The sequence below is a fragment of the Chiloscyllium plagiosum genome, unplaced genomic scaffold (genome assembly GCF_037043375.1).
Source record: "Chiloscyllium plagiosum isolate Xiang-an unplaced genomic scaffold, Cpla_swu_hap1 HiC_scaffold_5, whole genome shotgun sequence".
In the NCBI taxonomy this organism is placed as follows: domain Eukaryota; kingdom Metazoa; phylum Chordata; class Chondrichthyes; order Orectolobiformes; family Hemiscylliidae; genus Chiloscyllium; species Chiloscyllium plagiosum.
The window spans coordinates 77397301-77418204 of NW_028270143.1; positions in this window are offsets into that span (position 1 = coordinate 77397301).

Below are 20904 nucleotides of genomic sequence, written 5' to 3' on the forward strand. Positions count from 1 at the left end.
ATCTCCAAACGGACCCCACCACCCGGGATATATTTCCCTCCCCACCCCTTTCTGCTTTCTGCAAAGACCGTTCTGTCCATTACTACCTGGTCAGGTCCATGCCCCCTGACAACCCACTCTCCCCTCCTGGTACCTTCCCCTGCCACCGCAGGAATTGCAAAACATGCACCCACACCTCCCCCCTCAACTCCATCCAAGGCTCCAAAGAAGCCTTCTACATCCATCAAAGTTTCACCTGTACATCCACCAATGTTATTTATTGTATCCGTTGCTCCCGATGCAGTCTCTATTACATTGGGGAGACTGGATTCCTCCTAGCAGAGCGCTTTAGGGAACACCTTCGGAACACCCGCACCAATCAACCCCACCACCACGTGGCCTAACATTTCAACTCCCCCTCCCACTCTGCCGAGGACATGCAGGCCCTGGGCCTCCTCCACCGCCACTCCCTCACCACCCGACGCCTGGAGGAAGAACGCCTCATCTTCCGCCTCAAAACACTTCAACCCAGGGCATCAATGTAGATTTAACCAGTTTCCTCATTTCCCCTCCTCCCCAGCTTACCCCAATTCCAATCTTCCAGCTCAGCACCATCCTCATGACCTGTCCTACCTGCCAATCTTCCTTCCCACCTATCCACTCCACCCTCCTCTCTGACCTATCACCTTCATCCCCACCTCCATCCACCTATTGTACTCTTGGCTACCTTCTCCCCAGCCCCACCCCCCTCCCATTTATCTCTCCACGTCAGAGGCTCCCTGCCTTCATTCCTGATGAAGGGCTTTTGCCTGAAAAATTGATTTTCCTGCTCCTCAGATGCTGAGCTCCAGCATCTGCAGTCCTTACTTTTGCCCAGAACAACTGGATCCTCCCACTCCAGTATGACAATCCTGCATTTCAAACTGATTTGTTCCATCAGTTCAAACAGAGAAATTGACTGGCATTACATTAAAAAGTACCAAAGATGAACTAACATTTAAGTAAGAGCATTAACTTCTTGTCATGAATGTAAATGAAATTCAACTGTAATTCCAGTGCTTCTTAAAACCAGCAGTGAGTCGAAGGGCAAGCTGGTGGTGTGTGTAAATCAAACTGTGGAACAGCATGCCAAACAATACTGAAGATTTGAATTTCAAAATGCATCTTTTCTTCCCCTAAACATACTGGATAAATGTCATAATAATCTTAATAACAAGTACCTGTAAGTTTACCATTATTTTCCTGGGAAGACGGCCTGATATTAACTGGTAATTCATTTGGAAATGTGAAAAAGCATATTCAGCCATGCCAATTCATGCCAGTGTGTACCACCAAGCCACAAACTGTCAAACTTACTTAGATCCCTTTCATTTCCATTTTCTAGCTTTCTCTATCCAGACTAGGATTGGGATCTTACAAAGCTCGTGCCTCAGCCACAAAATATGGATATAAATTTCAAGCTTTGCAACTAGGTGCATATGGATATTTTTCTTTCTCTCTGTTCTAAATCTTTAAAATTTAATCTTACAACTCATTCTCAATCCCTCAATGATTGGCAATAGTCTATTTCAATACATTATCCCTTCTATTCATAATTTTGAACACTTCTGCTGTAAGATGTAATTCAAAGGCAACTTTTGCTCCACAATGATAGAGACTACATTACTAGAGCATAGTTCTACGATTTGGGAAGAGCATAAAAAAGAGGCACTAACACATTTATTATATCTGCAATGGCAGTTAAATTTGATAAAGCATTATAATGCTGTTCAACAAAACTTCTTCCTGTTAGTACCACCCATAACTGCACAAAAAATTTCCACAGACCATAATAATGATGACAGTTAGGAATGGAATTACAATTACAAATGAAAAATCTGAAACTGCGTTCAGTGTAATGTGCACTTGAGGGCTTTGAATGTCAGTTGAAAACAAGTTGAGCTGTGCTCTTCTGATTTATAATGTCAAATTAATGAGCAATTTGAGGGTATTAAAGCTTTAAAATTAGATCTGGAATGACCCTGGCGTGCTCAGCCCTTAAATCATCAACACTGAAACCCTAAAGGCAGCGAGAAATAACCACTTCATATCCAATTTGTTGTCCTGGGCTCTGTGTAGTTAAGGTATAGGGCTGCCACCAATTCCTCTTCCAATGTGGAGTCCAAGGACCTATCTAATTATGTGCGACAGGATATATCACTCGTGACTGCTAACAAGAAGAAGCACTTGCCTTATGTTTCAATAAGATTACCCCTCATTCTTATAAACTCAAATGAATAAAAGCCTAACCTGTTTAGCCATTCTTGATAAGTCAACCCATTCACCCCAGAAGCCATCCTAGTGAACCCTTTTAGAATTGTGCCAAACAAGTGTTTCCTTTCTGAAATACAGAGACTAAAACTGTGCAAAGTACTCCAGGTGCAGCCTCACAAACAGCCTATTCAACTGTAATAACACTTCCCTGCTTTAATCTCCAACCACCTAGCAACAGAGGTTAAAATTCCATACGCTTTCATAATTAATTGCTTGCATGTTTTAGTCTTTAACTGGATATTCTCCTTTCACACCTTTGTTAACCATGAGTGGGTCATTCTTCTCATTGAGTTCTTCGTTCTCTGAATAAAGTTTAGCTGAGCATTATGAAATATCTGTTTAAAGGTTTACCACAGCTCATCTACAAATGTGGTAAACCTTCCTCTTAATCTATTTGTTCAGCTCACTTTAGACAACTCTTTCTCCACCCTTCTGTAATTTCCCTTATTTAAATTGAGGACATGGTTTGGAATCTGAGTTGCTCTCCTAAGAACTGAATGCATAATAACTGAATATAATTCATGCTTAAAATTTCAAGAGTAAAAATGCAATCCCATTAATCCTAACAAATTCCCATTATAGTTCTCTACCACCAGAGAGAATGCTTCTTTGTCCCACATCCAGTTTGACTTAGATTACACTTCAGTTCACTGTCATAAGAATCTGAAAGTCAAATAACAAATTAAGGAAGTATCTGAGATTAAACCTGCTCAGCTTCAAATAACACTTTCAGGGTTTTAATCAAACACTTTTGGTCTGAAGCCTTTCAACTAAACTCTCTACTGAAGTAACTTTTTTTAAAACAAAATATTTCTAAACTGTCTTATCCCTTCCAGGAGTAACTGCTTTACACAACAGCTTCCGTTAAGAATCCAACAGAACTGACCAAACTGAAACTAAAGTAAATAACTGTTCTTTTTAATTTGCTAAGCTATGCATGCTTCTACAAAACCCTCAAAATTATTTCACGAATCTTCTGTCAGATTAATACACAACTGTTTAATGTGAAATATAAACATAAATTGCTGGAGAAGCTCAACAGCTCTGGCAACATATATGGAAAGAAAACAGAGTTAACATTACAAGTTCAATCATCCTTCTTCAGTTCCTTCCACAGACACTGCCAAATTTGCTGAATTTCTCCAACAATTTGTGTTTTTGTTTCAGATCTTCAGAATCAACAGTTCTTTGTTTTACTTTACTCTATTTAATTTGTTTACTCATAAATTCTCCCAACATAAACAGTTCCCATTAGTCTCCAGAACTACCTCTCTCAAGCTTTAAAAAAACCCACCAAGTAAATATTTTGAGCTTCTAAAGTCATGACATAGGTTTCCCTAAAATGGACATTTTCTGAGTAATCACAGCCTAAAATACAACACATGATGCTTGCACATTCTTTAAAAAAATCTCTGTCTGCAACCTTAATAACTTGTACAGCTAAAATCAGAGTTTAAATTCCACATCACCATCTTTGAAAAGTCTTTAAAACACTGTTTTAACATTCTTTTTTGGAAGACTCATTGTTCCAATATTTTAAATTTGTCTTTTTGTCTGCTTAAGCATGCTCTTAGAGTTTTCCAACACCGTGGCCTTAGAATAAATTAATTTTCTGGCCCTTGATTTATCTACTGAAGCCATGCCTCATGCATTGGCAGGGACACTTGTTTTGAAAGGTAAGTACTCCCTTTCCCTTCTATTCTGCCCAGCCTGATCTTGTTGGAAAGTTCATCCCAGTTACCCTCAGGGATTTTTACCTTTACGTCCTAAGACCCAATTGTAACTGCTCTGAGAACTCGCTCTCTTCCTGATGGGTCTATTCCTTTTGTTCTCTTATCCCGAACTGTGTTTCTTGTACCTCTTGTCAGCTCTGAAGTGAAGGTTTCATTGTTGCTGTGCTCACAAATGCTGCTATTTTATTGGTTTACATGTTTCAGCTACTGGCTGAGTGTCTCTTCCTAGAATGGTGATATATTTAAAGTGATGAATCACTTGTCCTCAGAATTTGCTGGGGCTCATGCAATCTCATCATTGTTATCTTGAAGGATTTCAGCAATCATGCACACTGCTGTTTTAAAAAAAAACATGAGGGGTAATTTTTTTAAACACAGAGGGTGGTTTGTATGTGAAATGAACTTCCTGAGGAAGTGGTTGATATGGGTACAATTACAAAGTTTAAAAGACATTTAGATAAGTACATGAATGGGAAAAGTTTGGAGGGATATGGGGCAGGAGCAGGCAAAAGGGACCAGTTTAGTTGGGATTATGGTCAGGATGGATTGGTTGAACTGAAGAGTTTGTTTCTCTGCTGTTTGACTCTATGACTCTATGTGCAGGTTTTATTGGATTCAAGGCAGTTGAGTTTTATTTCTTTCTTTCACTCATCGAATGTGGGCCAGCTACTATTGTCTATCTCTAGCAGCCCTTAAGGTGATCGTGAGTTGCCTTGTTGAATCACTACAGTGCATTTAGTGAAGGTAACTCACAAAGCTCTCTCGCTGATCCTGTTTTGGTAGCTTTCCTTTTCAGATTGTTGTGACACATCTGTGGAACAGGTGAAAGCAGGCCTCTGCACCACATGAGTCCTCAGGCTGTTTGTCTATGCTTGGTCTATCTAACCAGCAGTGGTAAAAGATAAAACCACCAGTAAGGGTTAACATGGAGAAAAAATTAGAGATTCTCCTGCTGCTCTGCTGCTTGACCTGTTTGCTTTTCCAGTACCACAGTCTCGATTCTGACCTCCAGCATCTGCAGTTCTCACTTTCTCCATGTAGAAGAAATTGCCTTATATAACACAAAACAGGTTATAGAAGTAGGTACAAGATACATTTACTAATTTTTCTTAAGCAATTATCTTCATCAGGGCACAGAGGTGACAAATCTTTCTCCATTGGAACCTTGCATGAGGCTGTCTGATTCTCCCAACAGGTCCACACGACCCTTCGAAGAGTAACCCACCCAAACCCATTCCCCTACCCGATTACACTACATTTCCTTGACTAAAGCACCTAACCTACACATCCCTGAACACTATGGACAATTTAGCTTGGCCAATTCACCTGCCTGCACATCTTTGGACTGTGGAAGGAAACTGAGGCACCTAGAGGAAACCCACGCAGACACAGGGAGAATGTGCAAACTCCACACAGACAGTCGCTCCAAGGCTGGAACCGATCCCAGGTCCCTGGTGCTGTGAGGCATCAATGCTAACCACTGTCACCCCAACTCAAAGACTGTATCACATCATCTGATTGGATGGCGTTTAATGCAACTTCAATATTAACTTGTTTAAAGCCATTACTTTCTACAACACAAGTGCTTCCAACTGAAAATTCACGTGGTAGACAGTAGGAGCCTACAGTTCTTTAGAAATATTGTCCTCCTCTTCCTCAGTGCCTTCTGGTAGCTCCATGTTTCTGTCTACTGACTCGCTTGCTGCAGTTGTTACCCAAACCTAGCCAGTGACCATAGGTTTTCCAAGTTTCTGTGTGAATCCTGGCTTCTGTTTTCCTATTAACTCAATCCTAGATTATTCTCCAAGAAACCCTGTCCAAAGAATCCCTCAAGCCTGAAGACAGTTCTTAGGTTGTTCTGTGATGGATCTGGATACATTGCTAACCTCCTTGCCAACTCGAGGATGTATGTCTTTTCCAGAATTTACAGTTTTTATTTTCAGATTTTCATTTTCCTGAAGAAATGTATTAATAAAAAAGTAACTCAAATGTTGAATGACAAACAACATTCAATCTTGTAACCTTATCTCCCATCCTGGTTCTGAATATCACAATTTATTATTGCTAGTTAAAAGGATCTATGGCTTCCTCTCAGACAGGTCTCTAAAAATGTAATTAAAATCGGACAGACAGGTAATTAAACGTTACTAGACTCCTAGAAAGTTGATTCCTTGAGATCAGGAATGAGATCATCTGGTTTGCTACTTGTCCAGTTCAAATATACAATGTACAATAACCATACTTAACAATATGTTCAAAACTCCATCAGATTATAATCCATTTATTTCAGACTTTGGCAGGTTGTAATAATTTTGATATTTGCACTTACATCTTCCCTCTTCTCGCTATCTTTGTTTCTTTGCTTCTCCCATTGCTATCACCTTTTGCTTTGCTCCATGTGAGCTCAGATCTGAAACCGATTTTATGATAGCCAGGTAGGCGTTTCTGCAGCAGAGCCGAGAATTGCACATCAGGAGCTTGCACAACCCCCAAACTGGAAGACTCTGAAGAAATTGTCCACAAAATTAAAGATTGCACCGAGCAATTCTTCTGACCCAGAATCCTCTAGAAGTATCCATTTACATTGTGCAGAGGGAGTGTGCAGAGGGTTCTGCTGCTTTTAAATAAGTAGTTACCCAGAAAAAAGTCAGACAGTTAAAAGCCTTGTCTAATTCCTTGCTAACTATAAAACTGACGTTCAATTTATCACCCACCTGTCATACTCTCTATACCCCCAGATACTGACCCAACAACCCTTCCTCCCAAAATAAATCCTTCCCTCTTCCCCAGGACCCAACACCCTCCCGTCTTCCCCAGTGACTTGACACCCACCCACTGCAGGATCTGACACCCCTTTGCACCATAACCTTAACATATGCCCCCATGCCCACCACCTGATCTCGCAACAATCCTGGAGTCTGACCCTGATACCTTCCTTATCCCCCTTTGCCAGACACAAAGGCCCTCTTTTCACAAACAGCCTATCTATCTAATTGATTCTATTCTAGGATTCTGTCCACCCTAAACAACCAATTACTTACCAGTCACCTTTCCCACCTTGCCCCCACCACTCCTTGGCACTCTACCCGCATCGCACCCTTCCCACCTGGCACAATAAACTCACGCTTATCTTACATACTGACCCCTTCACAGGAGCTCTTAAAGTGAGTAGCTTAATGTTAAGGATATTTAAATTACAGAATAAGGCATCTGTAGTTGTTAAAGAAGGTGATGTGCATTGTCTTCCCTTGACTATTCCGCACCATAAGGATGCAATTAGATTGAAGGTAAACTGCGCATTTCTGCAGAATTTGTGATCAGAATCTCTTGATAGAAATGTGGAGCTCTTTCTCAATGTAAGAACCAGGGGCAGAGTAACAATCTAACTATGATGACCCCTCCTCAGAAAACCCAGCCCATACATTATATGTCTTTGTCCACATATGTTGCTGAACTTACTGAGTACTTCCAGCATTTTCTTTTATTGAGATTTCCAGCACCTGCAAAATTTTGCTTTTACATTACAGTTAGCAGAAATCCTTCACATGAAGAGTTGTAAGAATTTGGAACAGACAGCCTCAACGATTATACAAAATTAACCGGTACATTAAGGGAAGATGGATGATTTCTTAGGGAGTGAGAGACATGGAAAACAACAAGAAATTTATGTTGAAGCAATAAAACTGCCATGGTAATAAAATACTCCTGTTCTATGTAGCAAAGAGAAATGAGAGACTTTACCAATATAAGGTAATTGAAGATTCAATGAAGGACCTACAAAACTGGTGATCTTTGACAGTTAGAATGTAACAAATCTGCATATTGAATGAAAACAAAGTTTTGTCTGAGGCTGTCTCATCATTCAAGGATGATGGCTACTGAGGGCCATGGCTGAACTTCATGTAACTTAAACAGGCCAATTCCCAATCTGCAGATCTTTCAAGACATGGAATTGAACATTCCGTGAGATTGTAGGATCTGGAGTGCAGACTTTTATACCTTTTCTTTCCTTCTCAGCCCCAACTGTGTCTCATCACTAAGACGTTTGGACTTAAGACATGTTGTTGCGTGCGAACGTATTGTTACTATTTTGCATGAGGCTTAGTAAAAGCTTCATCCAATCATTAACCTCAATGCTGCCATGCTCCAAGGAGAGCTTTGCAATGTTTTTGTAGGGTTTTTTTACACTCCTTAGGAACAGGAAATGTTTGAGAGTTCAGGAAGCAAGATTTGCTAGGTGGATGGTTTTCAGCCATTCAGATAATGACCAGACAACAAGTATTTGATTTTGCAGGAGTTTTGCCTGAATCCTTGTGGAATTTTCTTCAAGAAGGATACTAAAGTTGTTGTGTAGTTCTCCCATTGAATTTGCAAGATGTCACAGACAGATTGCTGATCAAATTTCTTTTGTCCCGCTGATACTAAAAAGGCAATACATGGAGTAAAAATGAGGTACGAAGGCAAAATGGCCAAAAATTAGATTAGATTAGATTCTCTACAGTGTGGAAACAGGCCCTTCAGCCCAACAAGTCCACACTGACCCTCCAAAGAGTAACCCACCCAGACCCATTTCCCTCTGACTAATGCAAATAACACTATGGGCAAATCTTAGTGTGGTCAATTCACCTGAACTGCACATCTTTGGACTGTGGGAGGAAACCAGAGCACCTGGAAGAAAGCCATGCAGACACAGGGAGAATGTGTAAACTCCACACAGACAGTCACCTGAGGCTGGAATAGAACCTGGGTCCCTGGTGCTATCAGGCAGCAGTGCAGTAAAAGTTTTTTTAAGGTATGTGAAAAGAAAAAAATGGTGAAGACTAAAATTGGGCCCTTGAAGACAGAAATGGGTGAATTTATTATGGGGAGCAAGAAGTGGCAGAAGAGTTGAATAGGTACTTTGGATCTGTCTTCACTGGGTAAAACACAAGCAATCTCCCAGATGTAATAGTGGCCGAAGGACCTAGGGTAATTGATGAACTGAAGGGAATTTGTATTAGACAGGAAATGGTGTGGATAGACAATTAGGTCTGAAGGCTGGTAAGTCCCTGGGACCTGATGGTCTGCATTGCAGCGTACTGAAGGAGGTGGCTCTAGAAATCGTGGATGCATTGGCAATCATTTTCCAATGTTCTATAGATTCAGAATCAGTTCCAGTGGATTGGAGGGGGCTAATACTGTCCCACTTTTCAAGAAAGGAGGGAGAGAGAAAACAAGGAATTATACACCAGTTAGCCTGGCGTCAGTGGTGGGAAAGATGCTGGAGACAATTATAAAAGATGAAATTATGACTCATTTGGAGGGCAGTAACAGGATCGGTCAGAATCAGCATGGGTTTACGAAGGGAAAATTGTGCTTGACTAATCTTCTGGAATTTTTTAAGGAAGTAACTATGACGATGGACAAGGGAAAGCCAATGGATAGACTTTCATAAAGCCTTTGATAAAGTCCCACATAGGAGATCGGTGAGCAAAATTAGGGCACGTGGTATTGGCGGCAAAATACTGACTTGGATTGAAAACTGGCTGGCTAACAAGAAGGAAAGAGTAGCGATAAACGGGTCCCGTTCAGAATGGCAGGCGGTGACCAGTAGCGTACCACAAGGTTGGGTGCTGGGACCGTAGCTGTTTACAATATACATTAATGATATAGATGAAGGTATTAAAAATAATATTAGCAAATAAATTTGCTGATGACACAAAGCTGGGTGATATGGTGAAACGTGAGGAGGATGTTATGAGAGGGTGACTTGGACAGGCTAGATGAGTGGACGGATGCATAGCAGATGCAGTTTAATGTGGATAAACGTGTGATTATCCACTTTTGTGGCAAGAACAGGAAGGCAGATTACTATCTAAATGGAGTCAGATTAGGTAAAGGGGCAGTACAACGGGATCTAGGTGTTCTTGTACATCAGTCACTGAAAACAAGCATACGGGTACAGCAGGCAGAGAAGAAAGCTAATGGCATGCTGGCCTTCATAACAAGAGGAATTAAGTATAGGAGCAAAGAGGTCCTTCTGCAGCTACACAGGGCTCTGGTAAGACCGTACCTGGAGTATTATGTGCAGTTTTGGTCTCCAAATTTGAGGAAGGACATTCTGGCTATTGAGGGAGTGCAGCTTAGGTTCACGAGGTCAGTTCCCAGAATGGTGGGACTATCATATGTTGAAAGATGGAGCGACTGGGCTTGTATACACTTGAATTTAGAAGGATGAGAGGGGATCTAATTGAGATGTATAAGATTATTAAAGGATTGGACACTCTGGAAGCAGGAAGTATGTTTAGGTGATAGGTGAGTCCAGAACCAGAGGACACTGTTCTAAATGGCCTATCCCTTATTTTTAAACTGAGTTGAGGAGAAACTTGTTCACCCAGAGAGTGGTGGATATATGAATGCTCTGCCCCAGAAGGCAGTGGAGGCCAAGTCTCTGGATGCATTCAAGAAAGAGATGGATAGAGCTCTTAAGGATAGTGGAATCAAGGGTTATGGGATAAGGCAGGAACAGGATACTGATTGAGGATGATCAGCCATGATCATAATGAATGGTGGTGCTGGCTCAGAGGGCCGAATGGTCTACTCCTGCACCAATTGTCTATTGTCTATCATCTATTGATACATTGACCAGATGTCACTCTACAGTGCAGGACTGTAGTGGTACAATTGTTCTGTACATTTGTTCATTTGTGGATGTCTTTGCTGCCATACGCTTTCTGTCATACATTTTAGAAGGCTATAATGGAGTAGCTTGGGATCTCTTCAACAGTGGTGGCTGCTGTGGGGCAAATCCATTTTATTAACAGCATGTGGGACAGGTTTTGCATTCTGAAGCCAGTCAAAAATCAATTATTGTAACAGATTTTTCAATACACGATGCTAATAGAAAACCAATGCAGCTAGCTCATCTCATCATCCCATAATCCCATGAAAGACACATTTTATCAGATAATCACAGACAAAGTGTATGGAAAAATGTCCAAAACAGTTAAAACAGCTCAAAGTTGTGTATTCTTCACAATCTTATTCTGAGAACCTCTTCTAACACTTTTATTCCTCATATTAGTGGATAGATGGCTGCCACAGTATAGAAAGTAGACAACATATTCCAGAGTCTCTCCTTCGAAATAAATGGGAAGTGGAATATTTGGCTGATCATTTCAGGGTTGATATACAAGGCATTTTTTTAATATAGCTATCAAGGACAGGCTGAATCATTTATTTTCAAGTCACCTGACAGTGGCTATTCACCTGATTAAAGATCAACTGACTTTTGATGTGTGTGTTAAAATATTGGAAAGCTTGTAATGTTAATCACCTGTGTCTTAAAACCAGACTAACTACCATAGATACACATAATCAACAGTGTGCAGATAATTCAGAGGCAGGTGAACCTCTGTCTCACCTGGAAGGACTGTTTGTGGCACTGGATGGAGGTGAGGGAGGTGGAGAGGTGATGGTGTGCCAGCAAGTTTTGCATCATTTACACTTGTTGGGAAAGGTACCAGGAGGTTCGGGGGGGCCTGGTGGGGAGGGTGGCACAAACCAAGAATTGGAAAATGGAACGATCCTTGCAGAGGCAGAGAGGGATAGGGAGGGGAAGATTTTCTTGGTGGTGGGTTCTATTTGAAATTGGCAGAAGTGTTTAAGAATGATGCGTTGGATGCAGAGACTGATGGGGTGGTAGTTGAAGGCAAGGTGTCTCTGTCTTTATTGCATTTTGGGGGAAGTTTAGAGCAGTGCAGCAGGGAATGGAGAAGGTGCGGTGGAGGGCTCTCTGGATGACAGAGGAGGAAAAAGCACATTGTTCAAAGTAAGTGGACATCTGGAATCTTAGCAGTGGAATATCTCCTCACCAGAGCAGATGCGGCGAAGGTGAGGGAATTGGGAGAATGAGGGATGAAGTTCTTGCAGGATACTGGATGGGAGGAGGTGTAGTCCAGATAGTGTTGGGGGTCCGTAGACTTTTAATAAATGGCCATCTGGAGACTGAGGCTAGAGGTGGAAATTGAGAGGCCAAGAAAGGGGAGGGAGATGTCCAAGATGGACCAAGTGCATTTGAGGGTGGGGTGGAAGTTGTGGGCAAAGTCATTGAACTGCTCCAGTTCAGGCTGGGTTAAGGACGCTGCACTGATGCTGTCATCGATGTAACAGCAGAAGAGTTGGGGCACAATGCCTGTGTCAGTACTGAGGAGGGACTGTTTGATATAGCTGACAAAGAGGCAGGTGCAGCTAGGGCCCATCCAAGCGCCGATGGCCACCCTCTGGATTTGGAGGAAATGGGAGGAGTTAAAGGAAAAGTTATTAAGGATGAGGACCAGTTCAATGAGGCGGAGGAGGTTATTGGTAGAAGGAGAGGAAGGAGCTGAGAGCCTGAAGGCCATCCTTATGGGTTATAGACGTGTATAAGGACTGCACGTCCGTAGCGAAGATAAAGCGTTGGGGGCCAAGGAACTGGAAGTTACTGAAGAAGTGAAGGGCATGGTTGATGTCACAGACGTAGGTGGGGAGTGCCTGAACCAAGGGGGAGATATTAAAAGGAACATAATCGATAATTTGTTTTTGTTTATATGCTTGATACAGGTAAAAGAGTTGAAGATACAATGAATGAAAAATGCATCAGATTTGACAGTAGTTCTTTCACAATGCCCTATACCTTCAATAATTAGCAGATATGATTTCATGCCCTGAGCTCAACATCTACATTGCTGCTGTGAAGTAACGTCTGTAATAACCAGGACCTGATTGTTGCATGGAGGAGGCAATGTGAGAAGTCAGCTCAATTCCAGGTCACACATCCGCGTTTGGTACATTGAATCGGGTAACAGTAACAAATTTTCCTGCGGTGAGGCCTTAATGAGTAAAGGGGCATGTCTACCATCTGAATAGTCTACCAGGAAATGGGAATGGACGTTAGCCAACTTCATTGCAAGTGGGTTAACCTGTGTTGTGCCTGAATAATTCCCAACTCATTTTTAAATGCGAGTAAAGGACCTTTAGATTTAAAAAAACGGTTCCAAAGGTGGATTTTATGAAGCACCATAGTGCCCACCTCTATCCACACCGAACTGCATTCCTCCCATTTAAAAGGTCAGAGGGAAGTTTGCCCACAATCCCAAATATTTCCCTGAAGCACTTTAATGTGGTGTGCAACATTATTGCTTTCATACAATGTTTCCAGCCTCATCTTGGGCTGATCCTTTCCTTAGAGGTTCTCCATTCATTGTAATATTCAAAAATTCTCTGAATTCTGAAAAGGTGTTAGTGGATTCAAAAAATGCAACTATAGTGACCTTAATTGAAAAGGGAAGGAGGCAGTAAGTTGGAAACTATAGACCATTATACAATCCATTTTAAGGAAATCATAAATGGACATTTGGACTATCAAAACACAATCCATCAAAGGCATCATGGTTTTGTGAAGCTAAACTATGTTTGACTAATTTGCTTGAATTCTTCAATGATGTAATAAGCAAAGTGGATAATGGGAATCCTATAGATATCGTCTACCTGGATCTTCAGAGGTGAGGCAATGGCCTAGTGGTATTATGGCTGGTCTGTTATTCTGTTGAGAGAAACTTTAAAATGCTATAGTGCAGAGAGATCTGGTCCTCTCATGCCTTTCAATAGCTTCCTCACCCTCCATAAGACGGCTGGCAATGCCACTTTAATGTGTTTTCCTGCCAGCCAGCGGGGTTGTGCAACATCCATCGTTAATAGATCACTCCGCTGTCCCCTCAACATGAAGAGCACAAAATCGGTTGTTAAAAACTTTTGTCAATGATGGACATTTTATTCACAGGTAGGAGAGAAGTCAGAAATGACTGTAATATGCAGCCAATGACAGCGTTCAGCAAAGCAATGATTTGGTACAGAGCAGTCAGTTTGAATCATCTCTTTCCCTGAAAAATGGAGCCTCTCCCAATACATTATAAATCTAAGAATGTGAGGCCAACAAATAAACCAAAGCCTTGGACGCTCCTGCCTTCACATCACCATATGGGGAACAGAGAAATCAATGAGGTCTAACACTCCATAATCTTGACATCATGTAGGCAGCCTTGCCGTGATGGCCTGTAAACTGTCCCAGTGATGATCAATTCTATGGTGATGAAGGTGCTTGGCAGGCACACATTGGAGGTTGGTACTTGGAGAAGTCAGAACAGATGTGTTCCTAAAAACAAAACAAAAAAACACGAATGCTAGGAATCAAAAATGAAAATTCTGTTTACTAGAGTTCCCTGAGGCTATGTGCACTTATGGACTGCTTATGGAGGAATCCAAACAGTTGGGGAGCTCAACCATTTCTCAGGGCTTGGGCAGCTGAAGGTTTCTGTTCAGTGGAGAGTTTATGTACTGGCACATGTGGCAGCACTGGAATGTGTACTGCTCAGCACAGATGGTGCTTTCAATTCAAAAGCCCCCATTGGTCACAGTGTCTCCCTTTCTCTTGATATGGACATGTCCAAGCAATCTGTTTCCATGCCCAAGTGCCCTAGTCAGAACTTTACTTCATTATCGACTTGCTTTTAAAATAATGTTAGCTCTCAATAAAAATATACAGCATGTAAATACTATTTTGACCATAGAATTCCTCCAGTGTAGAAAAAAGCTATTCAGCCCATCAAGTCTACACCGATCCTCCAAAGAGTATTCCACACAGCTCCACACCCTATCCCCATAACATTTACCATGGCTAATCCAACCTCTGGGCACTATAGAAAATTTAGCATTGCCAATCCACTTAACCTGCACATCTTTGGATTGAGGGAGGAAACCGGAGCACCAGGAGGAAACTCAAGCAGACTTGGGGAGAATATCCAACTCCACACAGACAGTTCACGCAAGGCTGGAATCAAATCCGGGTCCCTGGCTCTGTGAGTCAGCAGTGCTAATCATTGAGCAACCATGCCTGTTGATGTTGTTTTTTCTCTCTTAAGATTTTGAACGTGTTTTGCCTCTTAATTTTGTTCCCATCTTTCTGTAGAAGTTCATGTTTGAATCCCTCCAATCAGATTTCTTGCCACATCACACAATCAAAACAGTTCTTATGAAAATTACTGTGACAAGGACGAATATTCCTTCCTTGCTGTATTTGATGTTTCTACAGCTTTGGCATTGTTGGCCATATCATCTTCCACTAACACCTCTCCACTGTCATCCAACTGCTCCCCCCAGGGTCCATTCTTTTCTACCTAGTTGTAGCCATAGAACCACCGACACTGACTTCTCTTCTCACTCCTTCACTATTACAAGTATTTATATTTGCACCCCTCCTATGTCTCATCAACCACTTTCACTTTCACATGTACACTGATGACACCCAGCTTTATCTCACCCCTGCTGTATAAGGTGATAGTTCTGAAGGATTTTGTTACATTGATGTCATACACAGTATGGGTGGAGAGGATCAGTTCTACACTTGCCTTCATTGGAAGCAAATGTAATCTGTACAGCTCACAAGAGTCCAAGTAATATTTGCTTGACTAGTAGTTAATTGTATTTAGTATTATCATGCAATAAGCCATTTTGGTTATGAGGCAGGCTTAGACAAAGGAGGATTCATATCAGTCAACTACCTCAAATAATTTTATTCTGAACTACAGGTGCCATTAATATCAATCAGAATAATGCCTCATGATGAAGGAGCTAAAATTCATTCTTCAGTTGGTTCCACTCTTTCTGTAAAAGTCATATTGTGGGTCGGAACAGCTAATTTTGCATTAGACTTTGTTGATGTATTCTGCACAGCTCCTGAGAGTCCCAGTAATTATGTTTGACTAGTACATGGTTATACATGGTTTGTCAAGCAATATACTAATTTGTTAACCAAAAGCGGGCGGCACGGTGGCACAGTGGGCGGCACGGTGGCACAGTGGTTAGCACTGCTGCCTCACAGCGCCTGAGACCCGGGTTCAATTCCCGCCTCAGGCGACTGACTGTGTGGAGTTTGCACGTTCTCCCCGTGTCTGCGTGGGTTTCCTCCGGGTGCTCCGGTTTCCTCCCACAGTCCAAAAGATGTGCAGGGTCAGGTGAATTGGCCATGCTAAATTGCCCGTAGTGTTAGGTAAGGGGTAAATGTAGGGGTAAATGTAGGGGTATGGGTGGGTTTCGCTTCGGCGGGTCGGTGTGGACTTGTTGGGCCGAAGGGCCTGTTTCCACACTGTAATGTAATCTAATCTAATCTAATCTAATCTAAAAAAAAGCAATGTCTGTCCTGTAAAGGCTCTATAATGGTGTATCTCTACCACTGATCACTAGACATGCCCTAGACTAAGTATAGACAAAGGAGAAATAGTGGCATGAACTACCTCAAACAATCCTTACTCTGAACCATACGTGGGCAAATACCATGAAGTGCCTGTAGTGGCAAACAGGGTAACACCACTACCAACAGGACTTGACTCCTCCACTGTTGCAAAGTTATCAAACTGTTGAAAAGGGAGATGGTGTGGGACAGAGTGACACTAGGCATATGGACACACAAGATGGCTGCTGAGCCATCAGTTGGCCAATTTGACACACTAGATGGCCACCGGATCACAATATGGAGAGAAACAGCAGAGCAGATACAGACATCACCTGGGGCCACCAGAATGCCAGCAAAATGCACGCACAACCCAGTTGATTAGTTTAAGGTGAGTGAGGGAGACAATACACATGAGTAACAAATACTGCCTGCCGAAGTGTCTGGATCCAGCCAACATCTTTTATAGAATTACTAACTGCTTGATACAGACTCAATATGAAATGTTAATAGCCAGGGCTGCAGTAATCATCCTTCTCAGGAAGAGCGATTAGCGTCCATTACTAAAGCAATGGATTTTCGTGCAGACATTGAAACTTACAATGTCTACACTGAAACTGACAAAGACCACGTGGAAATTAACAAAGGCTGTGCTGGAACTGATAAAGATGGTTTTGAAACTGTCAACGATTCTGCAATGATTGCCATAAATAAACAACGTTACAAAGACAATAATCTCATCACTGACCTATTGTATCACAAAATGTAAAGAAGTTTCTTGACATGTGCTCCGGGTCGAGAGAAGACTCGCAGCTGACCACTGTGCTGTTAGTGTCTTTCTCTCCCTGCAGCTGCGGTATTTCCTTGTGCAATAAACTCTGTCATTGAACTCCAATTCTGACTTCAAGACTGGTGTTTTTCCCCACAACACTGTTTATCCAAGATTCAGCACTGAATGAACAGAAACTTCCTGCAGTTAAACATTAAGGTGACTATAGCCATCCCTTCAAACCCTGTACCAAACTCCATTTCCTAGCTGCCATTTCTATTCCCAGCAATAGTCCAAAATTAAGCTAAAAGCAAACTACAGGCTGTCCTGTCATAATCCACGTTTCGTCAATGCGAATTTGCTGTAACACGATTGATGAATTGTTTCTACAGCACCAAATTTTAAAACGTGCATTGGATGAAACACAATTACAGTGCCAACACTTTAAGTGCTGTTTCTAAAGCCCGATTTTTCTATAACACAAGGATGCAACCATTGTGTTATTGAGGAACTGATTGTACTCGGATGCCGGAATTTTGTAACAAAACAAAATCAAAATGTTGGAAATGCTCAGCACATTCAGCATCACCTCTACAGAAGGAAACAAAGTTAACGTTTCAGGTCAATACTTTCTTCAGAAAGGTCAGTGTTAAAGAAAGGTCTAAGGCCAAGCCAGTCTGTTCGAAATCTTGACGTTGCATTTGAACCAAAGATGATTTATGACTTCATATTGATTCTCTCTCTAAGACTGCCTTTTGTACCTCCACAACATTGCTCACATTGCCCCTGTCTCAGCTTGTTTGTCACTGAAAACCTCAATTAAGCCTTCTTTTCTCCAATTTTGATTAAACTGGTTGAAACCATTCATGATGCACCACAATTAACATTGCATGATGGATTGTTCAATATATCTACTTCCGTCCTTCCATCTTGCCACCCTTCTTGGAATAACCTTTCTGTGTAAGATCAATCAGCAGGCATCCTCTGTACCAAGGCATGGAAAGCACGGAAACTCATTAACAATTTCAACCCCATCAGCCGAATGGCAACCTTTGATCTAACAATTTGATGAGCGTGATCTTGTTAAACAGGCTCTTGAGGTCATGGCAGGGCCTTTACTGCTGGGGCCTCAGCACAAGCCCTTATGGATAGACACAACCAATGCAGCACATTCTTGATGAATATTTCCTTTAAGACAAAATTGTAGACTAATCACCTTAAACTCATCAAATAAGTAAGTTATCATTTGGCTCCAGATATTTGAATTCACTAAATCAATAAGTAATATCTATGATTGCCTATATCTAAGGAAAGATGTACTGGCATTGAAGGGGGTGCAGTGGAGGATTACAAGAGTGATTCTGGGAACGAAAGGCTTGTCACATGACAAGCGATTGAGTACTCTTGGTCTGTATTTGATGGAGTTTAAACAGATGAGGTAGGTAATCTCACTGAAACTTACAGAATACTGCGAAGCCCAGATGGACATGGAGAAGACATTTCCCCTAGTAGGAGACACTAGAACTCAAGGACACCACCTCAGAGTGAAGGGACAATGCTTTAGAACTGAGACAAGGATGAATATCTTCAGCCAGAGGATGATGAATCTGCAGAACTCATTGTCACTTAAGGCTGTGAAGGCCAAGTCATTGATTGTATTTAAGACAGAGATAGATAGGTTCTTGATTGAGATCAAGGGTTAAGGGTAGAGAACAGGAGAATGTAGTTGGGAAACATATCAACCATGATTGAATGGGAGAGCAGCCTCAATTGCTTGAATAGCCTAATTTTGCTCTTGTATCTTATGGTACAATGCATTCCAGGCTGCTCTACCATATTGTACTATATTGTACTCTGTAAACGTAAGGTCATTCAAACACCTTCTGGCTGTCTTAACTTGCAATATGTATTGTTCATCTATTAACTCTGTGCTCACTGGCCTACATTAGATTCCAGTCCAACAATACATTGTGCATAGCTGTGCCCTGCCTATTGCCTCAATCCTGATAACCCTCCAATGTATTTATTCTCCAATGATTATAGTTTCTTGTGCAATCCTATAAAATAATAAAGTTTGCTTAAGGTTTATTTATAATACTTTAATCTCCATCTTAATCCCATACCAATGTCCCAATCATGAGATTTGATATTTGCAAAATTTCACTTCCTGATTAGAATTATTGACAGCATAAAGTCTACAAGCTTAAATGGTGTGCTTGCAGGAAGAGAACTGGGCTGATGTTGATATAGCTTCAAATAAGCATGAGACTAAATGAATGACGCTGAATCACTTGCTACATATTTTAAAAATGTTTCTACTGACTAAAGATGACATTAATAAGTTAACACGTCATGAGGCATTAGCATTATCAATTAATTTTATTAAAAAAAACATATTAAAGGAATGCATTTACTTCATTGCATGCTGAACTATGAACAACTTGCTTTGATTCATCACATCATTATTTTCTAATTTTAATATCTTAAGGACTTTAAAAAATTTGGAGAAAACATCAATAATTTTAAATAGTAAAGAATATCCAACTGCCTCAGCCAAAACCAGCCAATGCAGGAGATGCGCGTTGCAGACTGGATCTCAACCACTGCTCTTTATCTGCTCATCTGAAATATTGGCTGCCATTGTACAGTGTGACTGGGCTTTAACTAAGAGCAGACAAAATAGAAAATGTATCATGAATAATTCATATGGCAGGACTACAATGTGTTCAAGATGAACAGAAAAGACTGAGGCAGAAACTGTGACAAAAGAATAAGCAATACCAGAACAAGGGAATGTTAGAGAAACATTTGCAATGCAACAGACTTTAAAATCAATTTTAGTCCTGAATATATTCACATGAGCTCAATTAATTATTAACAATAAAATCCAAAGTTTACTTAAAAGGTAACTTTCTAAAGAAATGTTTGGCTTCAATTTTAAGTAATAAAAGTTTAATTTAAATGTTACTGAACTGTGGGTCTAGAAACTTGGTGATTCAGCTCATTGTCCTTATCCATCTGGGACCTCAAGTCAAAATCAACTTAACGTATATTCTCTCAGCAAGAAAAAGTAGTTAACCCATTCCCTAGCAGCATGACTCCACAACATAAATCTAGTCCTCACACAACATTCAACACTGACCATAATCTGTAACTGTAAATTACATAATGAGTTGTGTTTCCAAGAGAAATGAAACAGAGAGAAATGGTGCAAGTGAAACTTCTACTATAGGTGTAATATTGTTTTGTCAAAGTAAAGAAAACTCTTTTCATCATACAAAGACACCAGATCTAAAAAAGATGACATGGATGGGGTAATTTTGCTGAATTTCAGATTTCATCCAGCTTTAAAAATTTGGTGCAGATGACAGAATCAAGAGAATTTATAAATGATTGTCCACTGTAACTTGTTCCATTCAATGCTCTTGTACTATTTAATGAAATCTCTAATACTTTCTTGCAGTAAGTTTGCACAGATGATTTAATGACTTGGGCAAATTCATTTGGGAAACTTGTGCTCTTTACGCACTGCCTGGATTAATGGACTAACTAATAGGAGATGAAACAATGGGTGAATGACCCACCACTGTACACAGTCCACAAGACCATAAGACATCGGAGAAGAAGCAAGCCATTTGATCCATTGAATCTGCTCTGCCATGTAATGATATCACAGCTAATCTGTTAATTGTCAAGTCTATTTTTTGTCCTTCTCCTAAAACCTTAACTCCATCACTGATTACCTGACTTTCTCGCCTTTCTGTGAGCCCCTTTGGACTTCCAAAGACTAGGTCACAGGACTTTGGAATGATATTGGAGATGGTTTCTCTGGATAAAGAAATTGCTGAGTTGACTCTAAAGGGTGG